Genomic DNA, 20,825 nt, shown 5'->3' with positions numbered 1-20,825 from the left:
AATTTATGGTAGTTATTAATCTATCACCTTTAACTGTGTGAATTTAATAAAAATTGAGGACCAGCCCAAAATATGTTTATAGTGAATAATCTCTTCAATATAGCTACTTTGCCCTCAGAATGGGAATTTAGGAGGAATTGGGGAGGGAGGGATAGATAGGACAGAGAACAGTTAGAGGTGAAGTGAGAGGACACAGGAAGATCCCAGAAACTCTAGAAAGTGTTGAATAGAAGAGGAGAAGACAAACAAAATATACATAAGAACAGAACAAACTAATAGCAATAGGGAGGCTAGAGGCTGTAATCATATTAAAACTAATGGCAATTGAGAGAAGGAAAAAGAGAAGAAAATGAAAAGAAAGAAGCTGTTCCCTGAGGTTCAGGCTGATTTCTTTCTGCAAGGCTCAAGTTGAGATCTCTGACCTCCTTCTTGGTTGCACTCTGCAAGGTTCTACTGCAGGTTCCAGCTACCTTCCTCTGAAGTTAGAACAGGCTCTGATGTGAGGTGCTGTTCCCTCCAACTTACAACTATGTTGGTGTGGTGTGCCTTTATAACAGAGATTTTCTTCACTTTTTCAGTGGCCTTCAATTTTCACCTAAGAGCCTCAGAGAGACCCTGTTTCTCCTGTTTGCATGGGTATGGGGGTGGGCATAGACCCTGCTGTGTTGACATCCATGTGGCTCGGCTCCTCTGCTGCACTGGAACAAAGTGGTGGGCCTACCAGAGGGTCTCCTGCTGCTTCCTTGCTCCTCTGTTGTTCAGCACCGAGGAGGTGGACCCATCAGAGAGTCATAAGCTGCTTCTGGGCTCCTCTGCCATGCTGGGCCAAAGGCATTGGCCTCATGTTTTGTAATGTTTATACTTACCTTGGGCATTTGGTACCTGTCCATGGCATTCCCATTCCTCTTGCCCTTGGTCTCCTGGACTCCTTCACATTTGCAAATCTATCCCTTTGTTTCCCTCTATTCAGCTTTTATGTTGTACTTTGTTTGTGCCTTGCCCAACTCAAATGAGAGATGACTACATTCATCATGGGGATTTGTAATGTTTTTAGCTATTACTGTGCTTCATTGAGTAAATATTCTATGCTGTTTCCCTTTCCTTTCTTTTCTCCTGGAGTCCCTATAATGTGAAAGTTTGCCTGTGTATGGTATGCCATAAGTCTCATAGGCTTTCTTTGTTCTTTTGTTTTCTTTTCACCTGTTGTCAGTGGACTGCAACTCTTGTTTTTGAGAGCCACATGCATGTGGAAGTACTCTGAGGAGCCCAGGTGGGCACTGTATAGCATACTTGGGAATGAGGTCCTATAAGTGTCTTATGGCCACGTAGGGGTTGGGCCACCTGTCAGTGGCTGTAGGTTGCTTGGCTGGTTTTGTGGGTCCTCTGGTTGTTAACTTGCCTAAAATAATCTGGGTCACTGATGGTGAACAATTAGCGATGAGGTGCCCAAACTGTAACCCAAAACCTGCTCTTTTATCGCAAAGTGCCCACACTACCATTAAACCTGAACACTGAGGTTTTAGCTTAGAAAAAAAACAACTCTTACATTAACATCTTTTGTTCTAAAAGAAAAACACAGAAACAGTGCTTTCAATGACACAAACAGCTTTTTATTGGAAGGTAAAAGTTTGCACTTGGCGTGCTTTTGCACAGTTAATGTGATCTTTATTGTAGGTATGCTGATAATGTGTCAAGCTTGGCTGGGGTCACTTGGCTCATGTGACACAGAGGATTTTGTGTGTCTGCGGCTGTACTCGGGCCATGGGTTCCCCACCATGGGCCGATGTGATTCTCAGAGCACATAGTGTGTGGGATCATCTGTCCAGGACTCATCAGGCTAGGCCACTTAAAGGATCTAGGCTGCTTCCTGAGTAGTGTGTGGGTGTGTGCTGCCACCTTGCTGGTTGGCAGAGCGGGGTCACCCAGCAGTAGGGCAGCTGCTGGGTGTCTCCACAGATTCCTGAGTGAATGCATCTCTAGGTGGCTCCATATGAGCTTGAGAGGGAGAGGTCACCACTCAGGCTGGACCTTTCTCCAGGACAATGCAGTGGTGTGCTAACCCGAAAGCTCCTCAAACTCCTGTTTACCCTTTCTCTGCTAAGCCAAGCCATCTCACCTTGGGGTTGGTCTTGATGAATGGGATAGTAGGTACTGTTTGCTTAGTTTCTTTCTTTCTAAGCCAATGTGAATCTCTCTACTCTAAGACATCTTTCCCACATCTCCACTGCACTGTGGGGCTTAGCTTTAAACACTCCAAAATAAATGGCTGCTGCTTTTCTTTCAGTCTGTTCATGTTAAGGGAAAGGAGGGGGGTGTTTTCATTGTGCCATTGGGCTGACTTTCTTGGTTTCTCAGTTCTTTACCCCATCTCCTGTGCCAGGTATCTTTAGTTACCTTATTTGCATCCAGCATTCTTTTTGTCATTCAAAATCTTTCTAATAACTTGCTTTTTATATTTGACAAACTTTAATTTGCTGCACATTCACACATCAAATAATTTAGAAATGAAAGTTTATTCTTGGGATTATCATACTGGCTGTAGTTTGAATATATCCCCTCAAAAGTGATGCATTGGAAACTTAATCTCCAAATTAATATTTTAATGGCTCTTAGAATCAGAGCCATTGGGATGTAATTAGGGTTAGGCGAGGCTATGAGAGTAGACCACTAAGGGAGCATTCATGGGTTTAGGAAGAGGAAGAGAGACCTGAGGTAGTATGCTTGCTCTGTCTTGCTGAGTGATGCCATCCACCACAGCACAAGGCACTGTAAGTCTCACCAAATGCAGCACAGGTACTGACATCTTACTTTTGGGCTGCCCAGCTTCTAAGTCAATGAGCCAAGGAAAACTTTATTCTTTATAAATTACTCATAGTCTGTGATGTTTTGAAATAACAACAAAAAATAGATTAAGACAATACCCTACCAATTTCATCAAATAAAAATCTGAGTAATTGAAATACCAAAATTAGCAATTATTTTAGGGTTTGTACCAAAATTCTTTTCTTCCTTATTATTTTCAGGTTTCAAATGAGAAAAGTAGCCTGTAATATACCACAGGAAAATATATTGGGCTTTTTATTACTCAAGTTACAATAGTAATTCCAATAAACTTTGTTTACAAAATAAAATAGGTATGTTTTGACAAAAGGCTATGATATTTTCATGAGATGATCTCAAAATAATCAGTTAAAGCTGTAACAGATGATGTGAAATAGAAAAGGGACAAGGAGGAAGGGGAAATGTGAGGGGTAGGGGAAAGGAATGGAATTAATATGAGAAAATGAAAAATAATGGAAACAATGTCTTTGTCAATAGGAAGGAAGGGAGGGTTTGAAGGGAAGGCAGGGATGGGGAAAAATAAGAACCAAGATTTATTATGTAAAGGTACAAATTTCCAATAATGAATGTCATTATATTGTATACATTAAATGTACCAATGCAATTATATTTAAAAATCGAAAAGAAACCTTTCTCCATTGTTGGTGGGAGTGCAGACTGGTGCAACCACCGGGAAAATCAATATGGAGATACCTCAGAGAACTAGGATGAGAGGTTCCATTTGACCCAGCCATCCCTCTGCTGGGTATCTTTCCAAAAGAAGTAAAAGAATCGTACCACAGTGATATATGAGCACCCATGTTTATAGTGGCACAGTTTGTAATAGCTAAAACTTGGAAACAGCCCCATTATCCATCAGTTGGAGACTGGATAAAGAAGATGTGGTTTTTCTATAAAATGGAGTACTACTCAGCCATAAAGCATGTAACTAGAGTCATTCGTAGCAAAATGGATGCATATTGAGGCCATACTCAAGTGAAATGAATTAAGACACACATGTGTAAATACTGAATAGTTTCTCTGGTGTAAAAAACTAGTGTAAATAAGAACCAAATGGTATAACTGACAATGTGAAATAGGAAGAAAAGGGCTAAAGGTGTAGGGGAAGTAGGAAGGGTAGGGGAAAGGAAATAAGGGAAAAGAAAAAATATGAGAAAAGGAAAAAATGGAAACAAAGTTTTTGTAAATAGGGAAGGGTGGAGAGGGTGAAGGGAGGGCAGAGACAAGGGGAAAAAATGAGAACCAAGACCTGTCATGTAGAGGTACAAGATCCCAATGATGAATGTAGCTGTACTGTATACCTAAAAAGTACCAATAAACTCAATGAGGAAAAAAATTTAAAAATCGGTTAAATTTATAATTCATATATTTTAATATATACCTCAAGTGTGCCTTTTTCTTAAAATATTAATATTTATTCAGCTTGTTCTATTTGAACATATTTTAATCCCTTATAAATATATACAGACCCCTAGGAACAGAATGAATTCAGTAGCCTCAACTCACATTTCATATACTTGAATAAGTTATGTTAGCAATTATAAAGAGTATTCCTCTTAGATCTATAGACTTTTATCACATAAACATAATATGTAAATTTTGATAAAATCTTCTTTTTTCCCCCATTTTTTTCTTTCTTGTTTTTCAAAAAATGAAAAAAAAAAAAAACAACAACCCTAAAATTCTGTTGTTAATGACAAAGGAAAGAACCTGGATTTTTTTTCTATATAATATTATGCTTATTGCTTTTTCTTTGGTTAGCCTAAATTTTCTTTTAAAATGAATTTAAAAGAAGTATGAAAGTTATGTTCCTCTTTCAGGTTTCAGGAGCAGAATGCTCATAGTGAAGGAACATGTTTTTAAGGTTCTGGTAAAAAAATCCCTACACTAAAAGCCTGTATCTCCTGAGCAGGGGTATCATGCTATTACTCTGGGGACTTCACATCAATGGAAAAGACATTGCTTCTGTTCCCAAAGTTTTTATAACCTAAAGGAAAATTAAGAAAAGATATGACTATCAAGGAGACTATAAGCTGAATTTTCCTACAACATTTCCCTTTTGCACTTTTCTGGACTGAGGGACATTGAATGTGATAATAATTATTTTAAATGTTCCCATTTAAGTCAGCATTAGCGTCAAGGAAAATACCACAATGACATTTCAGAAATGAGTAATGGAGAAGGGTATAACGAGGAGGTGTGACTATACTTGTGTGGATTATTTTTAATTTTAGCAACAGGGAAAGAGCAGATTACTTAAACATGGAAGGGCAAGCTCACTCTGCAAATGATGGGGAGTTAATATTTGTTTTAACAACAAGTTGCCGGGACTCTCTTCCCTTGAATCAGAAACAGCATCCTCAGCTCAGGACTAAGGCTTGATTACCCATTGTCAATATCCTCCCCAAGTGACCATTTCTGCCATTTCTATGAATGTTATTTAATTGCTTATTAGCTCATTTCAGGGAGGGTAAACTCTACATATTGAAGTGCTACTAAATCCAAGTGTGTTCATTAGTAAGGTTGTCTAGTTGGTGCCTTTTTCAAAATCTAAAACCGTAACAACTAGGGAGTAAGAAAGAATGTCATACTAATTTTTTGTCTTGTTTTGAATGGCTATATGAATTAATTAAAAAATTAAATAGACTCAGTGAAAGTCTCAAAAGCATATTTTAAAATGTTAAAAATTAAATGACATCATAGAAGAAAATAGTGGAGATTTGGATATAACCTTTCTTCTCTCTGGTGGCCACTATTCTCCAATACTTCACCTTTAAAAAACACTCTGCCACTCTGCAAAGTGTTTTAGAATTCCTTTCTCATTCAGTGTGACTGTATAATGTTATCACTGAAAATGTTTGTGTGACTACATCAGTGCAAATATATTTAACCTTTAAATGCTTTCTTCACCAAGGTGTGTAATATCATGCTTGGATTAAGATCTCTATAAAATGGATGTGAAAATAAATTAAAATAAGCTAGCTTTGTGTAAAGAGACAACATTGAATGGCAGAAAAAAATGGCACGGGGTTTTTTCTTTAGATGAGCTCTTGCCAATCTTGCATAAATTGTGTAGAAGGCTAGGAATTTGTCTCATTTTCTTCCATGGATAGGAAAATCGCAATGAAAATTTGAAGTTCCCTTGGCTTTACTTTGTGAGAATTTCAAGCCTCGAACATTTCAGGCACAGCTGGTTCCTGCTGATTACTCCTTCCACTGTCAGAGGTGCCAGTGAGGTGTGTGCATACATCTGTGGAGCCGTTCTCCTGGAGACAAGCACACGGGACACAAGGGAAGAGACAGTGAGTACTGATGTGCGAGTCGTGAAAAATGCAAAGTGAATTATCAGAGTTCAAGGGAGGCCCGGACCGTGTCCTCACCATCGTTGTGCCTACTCCTAGGGTTATTCCACAGTCTAAACCCCGTTCAGATTTTAGCGGAATGCTGCCATACTCGAAGTACTTCCTGTCCGATTACTATTAGTGGGCTGTTGTGGTTTTGATGCTGCAATATTTAGGATTGACATCGTCTGTTTACTTTATTTTAATTGCCACTGTCTATAATAATGGTAGGATAATAAGAATTACTATCAACCTGACAGGGAATATTTACTAATTAAAGCGATAATGCCCTAAAAAGCAATATAAATACAAAGCAAAGTGGGTAAAGTATGATGTACTTAATGCACAATTTAATGTAGCCGTTTCCATTGTCCTTGTGAAACAAATTAATGAGAAATTTATTATTTTTAGCTATATTATCTTGAAAGCTACTGGAATATTATCCTCAAAGGAAAAATAAAGATTAAGTAGTATTCTCTGTGCCCAGAGGTCTGATGACCCTTTCTGCTTTTGCAGTCACAAAGATTACATTTCAAAACAAACTCAAAAGAATGCTTGTTTTTTTTTATTTTTATTTTTTAAAAACCAGTATTACTAAATGGAGAAGCTGTAACGTCATTTTGTGGTCAGAATGTTTTCTGAGACTATTCTTCCACTGCAAGAAGTTCTGTGTGTGAAGTGTGATTTTGCTCTTAGGAATGGGTGTTGTTTTGTGTATAGGTACACATGTTGTGTACCTGTACGTGGAAATCTGTGTGCACATATGTGTGCACTGCTGTCATATTCCCCAAGCCTCTAGGATGCTCAGTTATTGAAATTTAAAAAAAATTTTGTTTTGGTAATGGGGATCGAACCTTGTGCTTTTGAGGCACGCAAGGTGGTGGCACCACTGAGCTAAATCCCTGGCTCAAAACTTTAATACATGTGATACTAATTCTCATCTGAAAGTGGGTGAAAGTCATTGTCTCTCTTTAGGTGTTTGGAATGAAGGGATTTATATTTTTCTGTCACCTCTAGCGGTGAGTCTTGCTTCTGCTTGAACAAGATCCACACCGTCCAGTTTGCATCCGAGCAGGGTGATCTTTTTTCTCCATCTTATGTCCTTGCTGAGCAGCTCCTCAATCCTTTCCAAAATGTGTTACTCAGTCAAGCCTAGGGTACAGCCAGACTTTACTGAAGGTCTTCAGGATATAATAGGGCACAAGTTTGGCTTCGTAAAAGAGGGACTCACATTTTGAGTGACCTAAATATTAAAAAATTTGATTTATGACAATCTGGAGAGTCATTACCGGAGAGTTGCATGTTGAATCTGCCTCGGTGAGTCATCTAGGCCCTTAGGGTCTATTTTAAAACTCTTCTATCTACAGTGTTCGCCTTATTGATATGGTCCAGCACAACTTGTTATCATATTCACGTCTCAGATATCAGGATGGAGGAAGAGTGAGGGAACACAGTGAATTCCTTCCTTTTAAAACTATTATCGAAATTTACACCTGTTTCTCCCCCTCTGCTATAGTTTGGATGCATGTCCCTGAAAGATACAAATGTATCCTTAACCTGATCCTCAAGGTTAAGGAAATAGGTGGGAGGCTTTTAGCTTACTGGGGTATGGCTTTGAGGGAGACTGTGGAACCCTGATTTTTCCCTCTCCTTCCAGATAGTCAAATATAAATACTTGTTCTGACATATGCTCCTGCCCTGGTGTTCTGCCCTCTTCAGAGGCCCAAACAATTGGGACTGGTTTATATTGGACTTGAATCTCCAATTTCAACTTCTCTTTACTTCCCAGGTAGTCTCCATCAAACATTTCATGATAGTCATGAAAAACTAATGCACCCTCACATCTCACGGCTTGGAACTCAGTCTCATGGTCACTTTTAGCTCACAGTAAAACTGGGATAGACGTCTTCTGGGTTGCCTTGTACCAGTAAAAACTGAAGGGTTCTTTTTAATGTCAGAATAAAAAATTATACCAAGGAACGGCTAGTTATGGATTCTGTGGGGGCCACATGTTGCATAGAGTTGTATCACTTCACAGCACAACAAGAAAAGAATATGACAATTAACATTAATAATGCTTGCTCTGGAAATCCATGGGGGAACTTTCTCTGCTATTCTTTTTTTTTTTGATTCCAGCTTTAACCTCTAGTCATGTTTTAGAAATTTCTTACATCTTCTTTCTCATCTCCTCCGTAGATCTACATCCTTATTTTCTACCTTCTAAAGTTTCTCTTTTCATTATTAGGGAGGACGTGTACACATCTTTGTCCCATACTAGAAAAATTACTTCCAGCCAAGTTGTTATAAAGATCCAGTGGATGAGACATGTAAAGAAGTAATCTGGGCCAGAGGTGTGGCAGGGGAGTAGAGCAGCTGTGGCCACCCACAGGGTGCGTGTTCCATCGTGCTGGGAGCGGTGACCCCTCCTGAACACGAGCCAAATGGCTACGTCAGATTTTCACAGGGAAACTGAAGATTCATTTCTTTGGTTAACCTTCTTGGTCTCTCAATGTTAGTAACTGAGTCATGTTTCTTACAAAAATGATATGAAAGTGAGCAATGTGCATTTGCTGGCTTTCCCTAGGCATTTGCTTTACAAGCATGGCCTTAGAGGAGCTGAGCATTACTTATAGAGACCAGCATCTAAAGTGTCCAGTCAGAACATGGTCCTAATGCAGACCTCTCTTGATCAGTTACTACTACCCAACACCTCCCACGGATAGATAATGACCTGATTCAACAGGGCACTTGATAGACTCCTAAGAGCTTTCAGAAACATTGGCTTGTTAACAGTTAATAATAACTCCTGAAGTTTGCCAGAGGGAAAACCTCTCTTTTTTAAAACTATTTTTACATAATATATGAGGGAACCAAGGCTTGGAAAGCTCACATTCTTTTTTCTTTCTTTTATTGAGTTTATTGGTACATTTTAGGTATACGGCATAATTACATTCATTATTGGGATCTCGTACCTTTACATGACAGGTCTTGGTTCTCATTTTTTCCCCTTGTCCGTGTCCTCAAGGCTCAAGGATTTTATTGAGTTTATTGGTACATTTTAGGTATACGGCATAATTACATTCATTATTGGGATCTCGTACCTTTACATGACAGGTCTTGGTTCTCATTTTTTCCCCTTGTCCGTGTCCTCAAGGCTTACATTCTTTGCCTAAATATTGTAACTGAAAATAAAAGACAGAGGAGGATTAAGGATTCATGTTTCTGACTCCTTGCCTTGGGTGCTTCCTATTTACTTGAGTTGTTTGAGATTTGCAAATACTTTAAAAATATGATATATTGTGAAGTCTCAGCACTGAAGCCCTCAAGAAGTACTTGAAAGTCATTAAAAACTCACTGCAGTTTTCTGAGAACTACTATTATTGTACTATTTTATATATATTAAAATAAAGAAAAAAAAGGGAATTCAGACTCAGTCATTGGGGGAATGTTGTCAGTTCCTGGTTGTATTTCTTGTCCTTGTATTTCCCAGTCTGATACTCCAATGACTAGAATTTTATACATTCATTGCTATTTGCCGCTCTGGTTCTGAATGTAGCACACTCTTTGACGTGAGAAGTAATTTTAAGTGTGTATTGAGTGCTCAGTGCATAGTAACAGTTGTCAGTTAGAGAGTAGAAATTGAGACATTTTGGCATGTGATAATTATGACAGGAATGCATTTCCTATAATAATGTGAATATTTATAAGAACTTGAAAATAAAATTAACGCATGTATTTAGCAAAAACTAAAAGGTGCAGAGGCTCTGTCTTAGCTTGCATTCCCGTTGCAACCAGATTCTGAAATGAAGACCTGTGGACTTTTAGTTCATTAGGGAGTATTCATACAGACTTGAAAGAAAGAACCGGGAGGAATGAAAAAGTACAGAAGAGTTATCACAGGGGCACAATGAGTTGGCTCTTGGCAATCTGTATAGGATGCCTTTCAGAATGATCTGACCAAAATCAACCTAGAAGCATTTGATCATCAATGTTCACTCTCTCCGGGCAGCAGATAGATGTGAGGGATCACCTCCGAATGTTCTGGCCTGCTGTGGCAGCATCAGAGAAGTCCTGGAATATCAAAGCACAGTAACTGGAAGTGGCATGTACTTGAGGTAAGGAGACGCTAGTGTGAAATAAGTTGAAAACCTGCACAAAATGATCAGCAGGGCTGGAAACAAAGGTGATGTCAAGGAGATGTTAGGCTGTGCACTAAAGGTATCAGATGCAACGGCTAGGAAATGAGAACAGCAGTCCCCTGGTTGGCTACTTTAGTCTTACAGTCATCCCTCTATTTTAATTCATCAATTTTATATTCTACTGCCAGTCTTTTTTCTAAGTTGTTATAATTTTCAGTTAATGTGGCAATTGCAGCTTTAACTGATATATTTCAAAGCACTGTTCCTTGTCTTGCTAAATTTCAGAGGTTTGAGAATTTTGCCCTTGCCTTTGCCTTTGGTAACTCATTCCATATCTATATCTTGCGGTTAATAGGCACATCTTCATTTCTATAGTAGCGGGGTTTATAACTTTCACATTCTGCTTTGTTCCTTTAATTAAAATATATGTGTTTTATAGAAGCTAAGAACTGATAATAAATAAGGCTTACTTAATAAATACTATCCTAGGCAAAGCTGAGGGTTGTGCTTAAATTATATGTGCCCTGAGTGATAGCAAATCATGACTTTGCAAAACTTGAATAAGAGCATTTCTAACATTTAGGTCCAAATGAGTTATTTTTTGTGCTGTTCTTGCGGATCATGTCATGTAGGTTTTTGTGTATACATGTGCATGCTTGCAAGTATTTCCCTGGAATTTCTGTCTTGTATTTCTTTGCACTGAAAGAAAAATGAAAGCCTTATCCACCAAATTACGTCAAGTCTTTTAGTTATTCTCTCTGTAGAATTTCATTTAGCTGATAGCTTCTTTTTGAAATCCTCTTTTGTGTGCTAACTGGTTTCTTGATCCAATTTTGGCCAATTGCTCTTTGTACTTATTCCACTTTGATTATTCACTGCACTTATGTTGGTTCTAGCATTTCTGGATCTCACAGTCTTCTTTTCCTTGATTTTGATTGATTTTGCTTTCTTCCTAAGTTCTTAAGTAATTCAGAAACAGTTTTGGCAATAATTTTGATTCTTTATATGGTTGAAAATGCTTTTATTTGCACCCACATTTGATTGACAGTGTAGCTCACAGTGTAGAAATCCAGCTCGAATTAATATTCCCCAGTCTTTGAAAGTACTTTCCATTGTCTTTTTTGATTAAAATATTCCAAGTAAGTCTAGTGTAACCCTGATTTCTGTTCTGGTCGGGTGTAATCTCTTCCTCCAAGCCTTACCTTGGAAATTTTTAGGATCTTCTATTTTTTATTTTTGAATTGATGACATTTCAAATTCATTCTTCAAATTCATTTCTCAAGCATTACCTTTTGTAATAGGACAATAATTTATGAAACTAATTCGCAATCTTTGCTTGAAAACTTCCTTTCACACCAGCTGGAATCTATCATGGCCTCGATCCTATGTGCTCTAAACACCATGTTTTTAATAATACGGCCCTTAGGGAATTTCTGTACTTGGAGCTCTGGACTGATTATAATCCTTATATTAAGACTTTTGATGCATACTGTCAGAATGCCTTTTTCAATCAAATATGTCAAGCTTTTATTATTTGGTTAGTACTTTATCAGGTACTTTTATTCAATACACTAATATTATAGTACAACACTGGAGAAAATCAATTAAAGCAAGGGTAGCTTTATGGTTTTGACTTACAAAGTGAACCAACAACTTAAGCCAAGCTGCAAGAGCCAGATCAACCAGTTATACATTTCATGTTTATAGCCAGACCTCTAATAACTTAATTTGTATTTATTCTTCTCAAACTCTGAAATACTTGGTAGCTTTCAAGCTAGAAACAAGATGCATACATTGGTCTTCTGTGAATCTGGCTAGCATTCTGTAGCTTCCTTTAGTCTGAAGATTTATGACTTTTAATGGTTATAGAAAATCTTCTTCCTTTTTTTAACCCTTAAAAATATGGTCCAGAGGCAGCACTTGCATCAATAGTCTGAATGCTCTCTGGCCGAGTTTACTTAACCTTCTTAGACAAGACTTCTTGGACTAAAAATTACCACCATGGGTTGCTGTTGCCCTAGAAATGGGAAGGGAAGGAAAGTGGTTTAGATTTTAATTCACCAGCCTTATTCATGTCTCAGAGTCTGTGGTGGTCTTTGTAGATAAGCCAAGAGGATGGATTCTGCCCTTTTTTGAGCTTTTACCTAAGCATATTCCTCACTTCCTTCATTCCCTTTTCAACGGTCAACATGCTTCTTAACTAATGCAATGCTTTTAAAAAACAATGAACATCTAATTTTTTATGCAAATAGTAATAAAAGTTTATTTCAGTCTCCCTTAAAAGATTTGATAATTCTTTTAGTATATAGGAAAAGTTTTGACTTATGAATTCAGTGTAAAAAACAAAAAAATTATAAAATTAAATGGCATCATTTTATAAAAGTTGTTGTTATGTGGTGGGTCTGCTTTTCTGTCAGCTGGGAGTCTTGTATAGATAATAATTCCCCATCAGTGATTTAGCATGTATAAAACACATCAATCCTTTTTATTATATTTTGTGAGCCTTGACATTTATGATAATTTTTCCATATCTACTTAAAACTCTTTCTCTTATGATTGCATTATTAAAGTGGATTTTTTGCCCTTGTTGGCTTATCTCATTAGCATGTGTTTATCATATATTTTCAGGGTAATTACCATTTTGGAATAATGCATGCAACATTAAATGGATTCCCTAGTTTTTTTCAGAAAAAAAAAAGCAGTGATTTTAACCCCTCCCACCTCTAATCTCCATCCTCTCCAAGACTGCAAAAGACATTTTGATTTCTTGTCACTTGGGCCAATTGGATAATGGCAAGGATAATACAACCCCTACTGTAAGTCCACAGCTGGGCATGGATGGGATAGGAAATTATGGGAATACTTTATAGGGCATCCTTATTTTTAATGCTGCTGTTTGTTTTCTGTTAATCGGTGTTAGGATTTCTCAATTTAAAAGAGGATTGTATCTTAATTGATATTTGTACCAAAGGGGGGAAAAAATCTATGTTTTCTCATCATCTTTTAGTGCGTGATATGAAAAGGCAATTCAGGGAAGGGGTAACATTTGAATTTTTCATTATTAAGTAAAATGAGAAGTTGTGCTCTTATTTGTGGACCTCTCAATAATTAAAGAGTCTGTCTCCATTAATGAACACATATATAAAGCAGAAAGGGGAATCTGAACTTCTGGGAGATGCTGACTTACCTTCTGACTTGTCAAAAAACTTCTAAATAGTACTATGTAATTTTATCCCTACAGTGTATAATACAGCTTTAAATTATTTAGAGTAGATATCAATGTGTAGTATTTTTGGCATTTATTAGTTTATCAGACTCTAATGAATAATAGCTAATTTTTTATTCTTTTAATTCTTTGCAGTGTTTTTTATGTTGTGGTTGTTATTTATTTTCAATGAGAAATCTTGGATTACTTTATCGAGTAAAATTAGTTAAAGAGAATAAATTCAGTATCCAGAATAGATTTCAACTGTAGTCCTGACACACACAAAGTATTTAAACATAAGGATCTGTGCATTCTACAATATCATATTGCTTGGTTCCTTGGAACCTCCCCTTGTCCAACATAGAACTTAGTGGTCTGTTTGCTCTCCCCACTCTCTGATGTGCTTCTCCTTGGATATTTGCTACCACTTGGTGCATGGGAGAGGAACTTCTGGAGTGAGTGGGATACCTCACCAGCCTACATGCCACAAATGCAGCTGGGGAGAGCACTGGTTTTGGTTATACACAAACTTCTGGGTGAATACAGCCCTGCAGCAGACATCATCCATTGACTGGTTTTCCCTGGTGGGAAGTTGTAAGCAGTGTCCTGCATGAAAAACAAAAGAGGGCCTAGATGTGACTCACTGCCACTTCCCATACATGATAAACTAAAATATCCTGGGACCTGGAGAGAAATTTTGCCAACCCAAACACTATGGCATTTTAGGATGTTATTTCAACTCATTTTTCTTTATTATTATTAATGGGTGTATAGTTGTTGCTGTTAATTGATTTTTACTATACTTCATTACCTGTTTTCATTTTTTGCCATCATCATTAGTATAGTTTGTTTTTTCCTCTCTGAATGGTACAGCCCTCAGATGATGGGCTCATAAAAAAGTGGAATAGATACCCATTCCAACAGTTGTACAAATCTCAACATATTAATACCAAATTATGAACAACCAAGGCAACATGACACCTCCAAAGATGCACAAATCATTAGCCACTGGATCCTAAGGTATCATTTTCAACAAAATGCTATTAAGTGTTTAAAAGCTAGATTTTTTAAAATGATCAGTGATTCTAAGGAGAGTGCAAATAAACAGTTGAACAGATCAACGACAATGCAGAGCATAAAGGAGGAATTCAACAGAGCTAGATTATGAAAATGACCAAACAAATTTTGGTAAAAAAGACCTCAGTGAATCAAATAAAAAACTTAGTGGAAAACATCACATCATCTATAAACTAGATCAAGAAAACCACAGAACTTCAGTGCTTGAACAAGTATAATGAATATTTCAACAGTAGCACACACACAAAAAAAAAGGAATTAAGAACACAACATCCAAGGACTCTGGGACATGGTTTAAGGATGAAATAGAAACTCCATTTGGTGAATTAATAGTAGAAAACTCCCCAGATCTTGGGAAAGACATGGGCATTCAAGTAGAAGACACTTTTATATTTCAAACAAGCATGACTAGAAATGTCTGTCCATATCACATCATAGTTTCAATGCCAGGAGTACAGAACAATGAAAGAGTATTGAAATGTGAGAGAGAAATGCCAAATCAGTTACAAATGCAAATCCATCAAAATGATACAGATTTCTCCAAAGAAACTCTAAAGACCAGAAAGGAGAGTTGCCAATCTAGATAGTGTATATTAAAATATGCATATTATTCAGAACAAAAGGAGGAATGAAAGACCTTCCAAATAAGCACATATTATAGTAATTTACGATCATTAAGCCAGCATTAAAGAAGACACACAAAGCAATTCTGTGCACAGAAGTAGAACGTAGACAAGCAATAAAAATTAGGAAAGACTAACACAGAAGAGCAGTGAAATTATAGAATTAGTACATATCCTTCTATGATAATTCTGAATGTAAGTGATATTAGTTCACCAATTAAAAGACACAGTCTGGCAGAACATCTTGAAAACCAAGACTCAATTCTTTACTGCCCTTAAGAAACACACCTCACTAGCAGAGATATACACAAGCTGTAAGTGAAATACTAGAAGGTGGTGTTCCTTGCTAATGGATTCTGAAAAAAAATGGGGTGGTTATTCTCATATTTGACAATTCAGACTTCAAGAAAAATAGCCTGAAGAGACAAGAAAGAGCATTATGTATTGGTAAAAGGAGCAATCCATAGAGAAGTTATAACAATTGTAAATGTATATGCAACTAACTTCAGTGAGTGAAACTTCACAACAGAAACTCTACTTGATATGAAGAACACATAGGCCCCAATCAACTAATAGTGGGTGACTTCAGTATTACACTTAGTACGTAGATCATACAGGCAAAAAATCAACAAAGAACCATCAGAGTTAAACTGTTGTGGCTCAGATGAGCACAACAGATATGGACAGAACATTGTGTCCAACAAGTGTGACTATGCATTCTTTTTAGCCACCGATGGATCATTCTCCAAAATAGATCATATAATAGGCCATGAAACAAATTCTAACAATAAAAAAAATAGAATAGTTTATTGTGTCTTATTAGACTGTAATAGAAAGAAAGTAGATAGCAACAGCAAGATAAACTATACAAACACATGGAGTTTGGGCAATTCCCTTTGGAGTAATTAGTGGGTCACTAATGAAATCAAATGAGAAGTTAAAATTAAAAATATTCCTAGATTGAATGAAAATGCAAACAAAAAAAAAAACAAGAATCCCTAGAATACATGAAAGGCAGTTCCAAGAGGGAAGTTTATAAAAATGAACACTTACATCAAAAAATCAGTGAAATCCCAAGTAAATGACCCATCAAATAATGCATCTCAACTTCTTAGAAAAGTAAGTACAAAACCAAGTGAAACGCAATAAAAGGAAAGAGATAATATAGGCCAGGGCTGAAATTAATGAAATAGAGACAGAAAGAATAATACAAAGGGTCAATAAAACAAAGAGTTTGTTCATAATTTAAGACACACTAAAGAAAGCCACAGATGTATTTCTAACGAATCACATAGAACACTCACTTCTAGATGAACTGTTTGCCTTCTCCTCTAATCACGGTAAAACTAAAGCCCTCCTTTTTTCCGTTACAAAGATTTATTTTCTCTTCTTGTCTTTCAGTGTCTACCAAATGCAATTGATGGTGGCTGTTCCCTTGTTACAGCAAGCTCTGAATAAGTGCCATTTGTGTTTCTCACTTGGTTTGTCTTTGTTTATTTCCTCATAATTAGAGTTGACAGGAAGGAGTTTGAAATCTGTTCTAAGTGCAGGGGAAATCTCGGAAGGGCTTTCTGTAGGGGAGTGACATGATCTGAATGACTCCAAGGAACATATGTACAGGCCAATCCAAATGGTTTGGAAGTGGGCAACAGTAGAAATGGAGACACCAGCTGCCCGGTTACTGCAGTGGTTTGGGTAACAGAGGATGTGTCAGACTGCTGGCAGCATAGAAATGGTGAAAACTATGGATCTAAAATATGTTATTTGAGGAAATAGCCACTGTTTAAGGAATGGAAAATAAATGTGATAAGTCCTTTCTGGAAGCTTTGCTGAACTTTACTTAAAAGTGTCTATTTGAGGGCCAGGTGTAGTGGTGTATATCTGTAATCCCAGCACTCGGGAGGCTGAGGCGGGAGGGTCATCTAGAGTTCCAGGCCGTCCTAGGCTACCTAGTGAGTTCAAGGTCAGTCTGAACTACATAGCAAGACCTTTTCTCTCTCCAAACAAACAACTCCCCAAACAAACAAACAAACAAACACCATCTAAGCACACACAAAAAAATGTGTATTAGATTGGGTCTTTAAATTTGGGGGGAGTCTAATTTTTTTTAGTTCTTTTTATATTATAGAAACTTCTTAGATGAAATACAAATGGCCAATAAATACATGAAAAAATGATCAACATCTCTGGCCATTTGAGAAATGCAAATTAAAAAAACAATGAAATTTCATTTCACTCCACAAAGAATGAATATCATTAAGAAACCAGCCGATAAAAAATGCTGGCGAGGCTGTGGGGAAAGGAAATCTTTTTCAATGTCAGTGCGACTGTAAACTGATATAGTCACTATGAAAATCAGTATAGAGATTCCTCAATAAACTAAAACTAGAAATCTCATTTGACCCAGCTATTCTCTTTCTAGATATCTTCCCAAAAGAGTTATAAATTATACCACACTGATGTATGCACATCCCTGTTTATAGTAGCGCATTTCATAATAACTAACTCTTGGAAACAGCCTATATGCAAATCAAAACTGTAAGATTATTTTAAGTCCCCCAAATTAACAGATAAATGGATTAAAAGTGTGGTATTTATACACAAAGTAGTACTACTTTGCTTTAAAGTAGGATAAACTTGAGTCATTTGTAGGAAAATGGATGCACCTTGACACCATAATTTTAACTGAAGTACATCAGAAACAAAAGCTTAACTATCACAGTTTCTCTTATGTGAAAAACTCAATAAATAAAGTGCAAAAGAAAACGTAGATATAGGAAAAAAGAGGGAAAGAGAGACATAGTTATTGTTATTTAGCATGGACAATGTATCTAAAAGTGTGCCTTGATTTAGTACAGATGTCCTATGGCTTTTATACCCCTTTTGGCTTATTAGTCTCATTGTTAATCTGTATATACAATAATAGTTTATCAGAACTTATAAGACAAAATAAATGAATCTGATACTGCTGGCAAAATAAAAGGGGGGTGCGGAGGGAAGGGAGAAAAAAGGATTGAGATATGTTATGTACATGTGCCAATTCCCTATAACAAATGTAATCATGTATTACAAATGTGTACTAATAACAATTAAAAATTAAAATTAAAGTAAAAACATCTATTTAAGCTAGTTACAGCTAGAAAGTGCAGGGGAGCCAGCATATGAAATAATCCTCCATTAACAGCTGAGTGAAGATTCAGCAGCCTCAGATTTCCAGTAAGCCAGAGATTTGCACTGTTTCTGCTCATCGTTCTGATGCTGTTTGACAGCATGTCTGACACGATCTCTACTCATTTTAGGCTGCTGAGCCCAAAAGTACTGCCATCTGGCACTCTCCATGGAAGGGTCCTGTGTAGTATTTCAGAAAGAAACATACCCACTATCCCCTTTTCTGTGGAACCAAGACTATAGTCTGTATTTTAAAGCAGTCTTGGTAAATACCAATGAGAAAACACTCATGAAGGAATAAACCTGCAAATTATTCTTTTCCTACCAGGAGTTAAATCTACCTTGAAGCCTGAAACCGAGAAAGGTTTTCTACATTTCTGTTGTATCTTTTGTTTTTTCCTCTGAAGGGCTAAATGCTGAAGGTGAACTTGCCTGATTTGATCTGGAAAGGAGGACTAGAACAAGAGTCAGTAAGAAACAGGAATGTTGTGGAAAATGTCAGATGTTATTTTATCAAGGACAGTAGGGAGTTCCTGCTTTGGAACAACGGTGAGGAGAAATTAGGTAGGGTGGGCAGAAAAGAATCAGCAAAGGAGATGGCTGCGCTATCCATACGTAGAATAAACGAGCTATGAAAAGATATTTACGGAAGAGGAAAGAACTTCAACACCAGTACTCAATGTTGAAATGCAAATTTCAGGCCCCTTAAAGTGCACAACATAAAGGCAATTGGGAGCACTCAATGTTTGTGAGGACCTGAAATCACGAAAACTCTCACTCTGTCGGTGGGATGCAGAGTGATATTGTCACTTTGAAAACTGCTGGTACGTGTATCCAACAACTCAGAAATGAAGACACTATCCAGGAAGCAACTTATACAGAGATGTTTTATGTGCAACCTTAAAATCTAAAAAGTGCCCAAATGTGTATCTAGAAGAGACAATGTAAATTAATTGCAGTGTAATGATATCAGTATACAATGAAATATTATTCATTAATAAAAGGAACAAACTACTTATATGTGAATGAATCTTAAAATATTAGATTACACAAAAGATGTCACAAACACAAAATACAATCTGTACAACTACATTTATGTGAAATCAAAGTGTAAGCAAAAGTGATCTATGGTGACAAAAATTAAAAAGTTAATGGTTATGAAATAGCCATGGCAAAAATTGACTGGAAAAGGCTGTGAGAGATTTCTGAGGAATGAACTTTTTTCATATTTGATTTAACTTTTTGGTATGTGGTGCGTAAAACTGGCTAAAAACCATTGATCTGTGTGTTTTTCCTGTAAATATTGTCCTCTAATCACAGGACACTAAAATTAGAGTAAACCTGGAAAAGAAAAGTGATTTACAAATGGAAAAATATTCGCTTCAGGTTGTTAACAAATATAATATCTATAAATTTGCATATATACTTGCTCTAATCCTACCCCATGTAGAATAGATATAAGAAAAAAGGATTAGAAGGGAAAAGTTGCAATGCTAATAATCAGAATTAATACTTGCTTGTAGGATTATGAATGGCTATTATTAAGCATAATAATGATAGCTAATCAGTTTATTTAACACAGTCAAAATGGAACATCAAATATAAAGAAAATACATCTACCCTAGTATCTCTGTTCACAAACTCATCTGTTCACAAACAATTCAGTTTGCAAACAGAACTGTCTGGTAATATTCTGCTTCCTTTTATGAACTCCACATATGGTGGTGAACAGAACCACGGCTGTCTTCCCTGCAGGAACATGCATGTGGCCACCTTCCCCAGAATCATGGAATGATTTAGCTATACAGTTATACCGCTGTACACCCTAAATATTTTATTAAGATTTTTAACTACTGCTGGCTTATTTTCTGGAAGAATACAGTTGTCTCTTTTCTTTTGTTAAAATTTGTTGATTGGCGTTCTACAATTTTTTCTTTTATAAACTATCCCATTCCTAATTTGCCTTCTTTAACAAAGAATTAAGGTTTTGGAAATGTTGTGAGTATATATTATTATGATTAAAAAAATATATATGCACACCTAATACAATAGAAAATTTTAATTACTTATTTTTATCAAGTCTTTCCAAGAATTCAAACTCTATAGCTCTCTTTCTGTTCATGCTCATATTTTCTTACTTTATGTGACATTTGATTACACTCATAAACACTTTAATAGGTACAACTTGTATAAATGAGTTTGTGAATAAATAACCATATTCTGGTGACCATTATGGCATACAAATGAACCCCTTTGGTGGAAATACTACAAACATGCCAGAGAGAGGCTTGCCAGTCACAAGAAATTCAATGATCCTTGGCCTGGGGTTTTAGCTCAGTGGTTCTGGCACCTGCTTTGCAACTGCAAGGACCTGAGTTCGATCCCCAGTACCAGAAAAAAAAAAAAAAAAAAAAAAAAAAAAAAAAAAAAA

The 20,825-nt window shown here is 36.7% G+C and overlaps 1 long non-coding RNA gene across 1 annotated transcript in view; it reads right to left on the bottom strand.

Annotated features, from left to right (window-relative positions):
* Positions 1-5,573: 5,573 nt before the first annotated feature.
* Positions 5,574-20,825, bottom strand: part of LOC117287050 — a 20,346-nt gene continuing 5,094 nt past the window's right edge. Inside the window, exons 2-3 of the long non-coding RNA XR_004518226.1 lie at positions 9,284-9,364; positions 5,574-6,107 (exon numbers count right to left, since the gene is read on the bottom strand). This is a non-coding gene — a long non-coding RNA (uncharacterized LOC117287050). The remainder of the gene's footprint in view (positions 6,108-9,283; positions 9,365-20,825) is intronic.

The sequence above is a fragment of the Fukomys damarensis genome, unplaced genomic scaffold (assembly GCF_012274545.1).
Source record: "Fukomys damarensis isolate Sample0158 unplaced genomic scaffold, DMR_v1.0_HiC HiC_scaffold_3, whole genome shotgun sequence".
NCBI classification, from domain to species: domain Eukaryota; kingdom Metazoa; phylum Chordata; class Mammalia; order Rodentia; family Bathyergidae; genus Fukomys; species Fukomys damarensis.
Note: the sequence above shows the minus strand (reverse complement) of the source record. Positions and strands in the feature narration are given on the sequence as shown.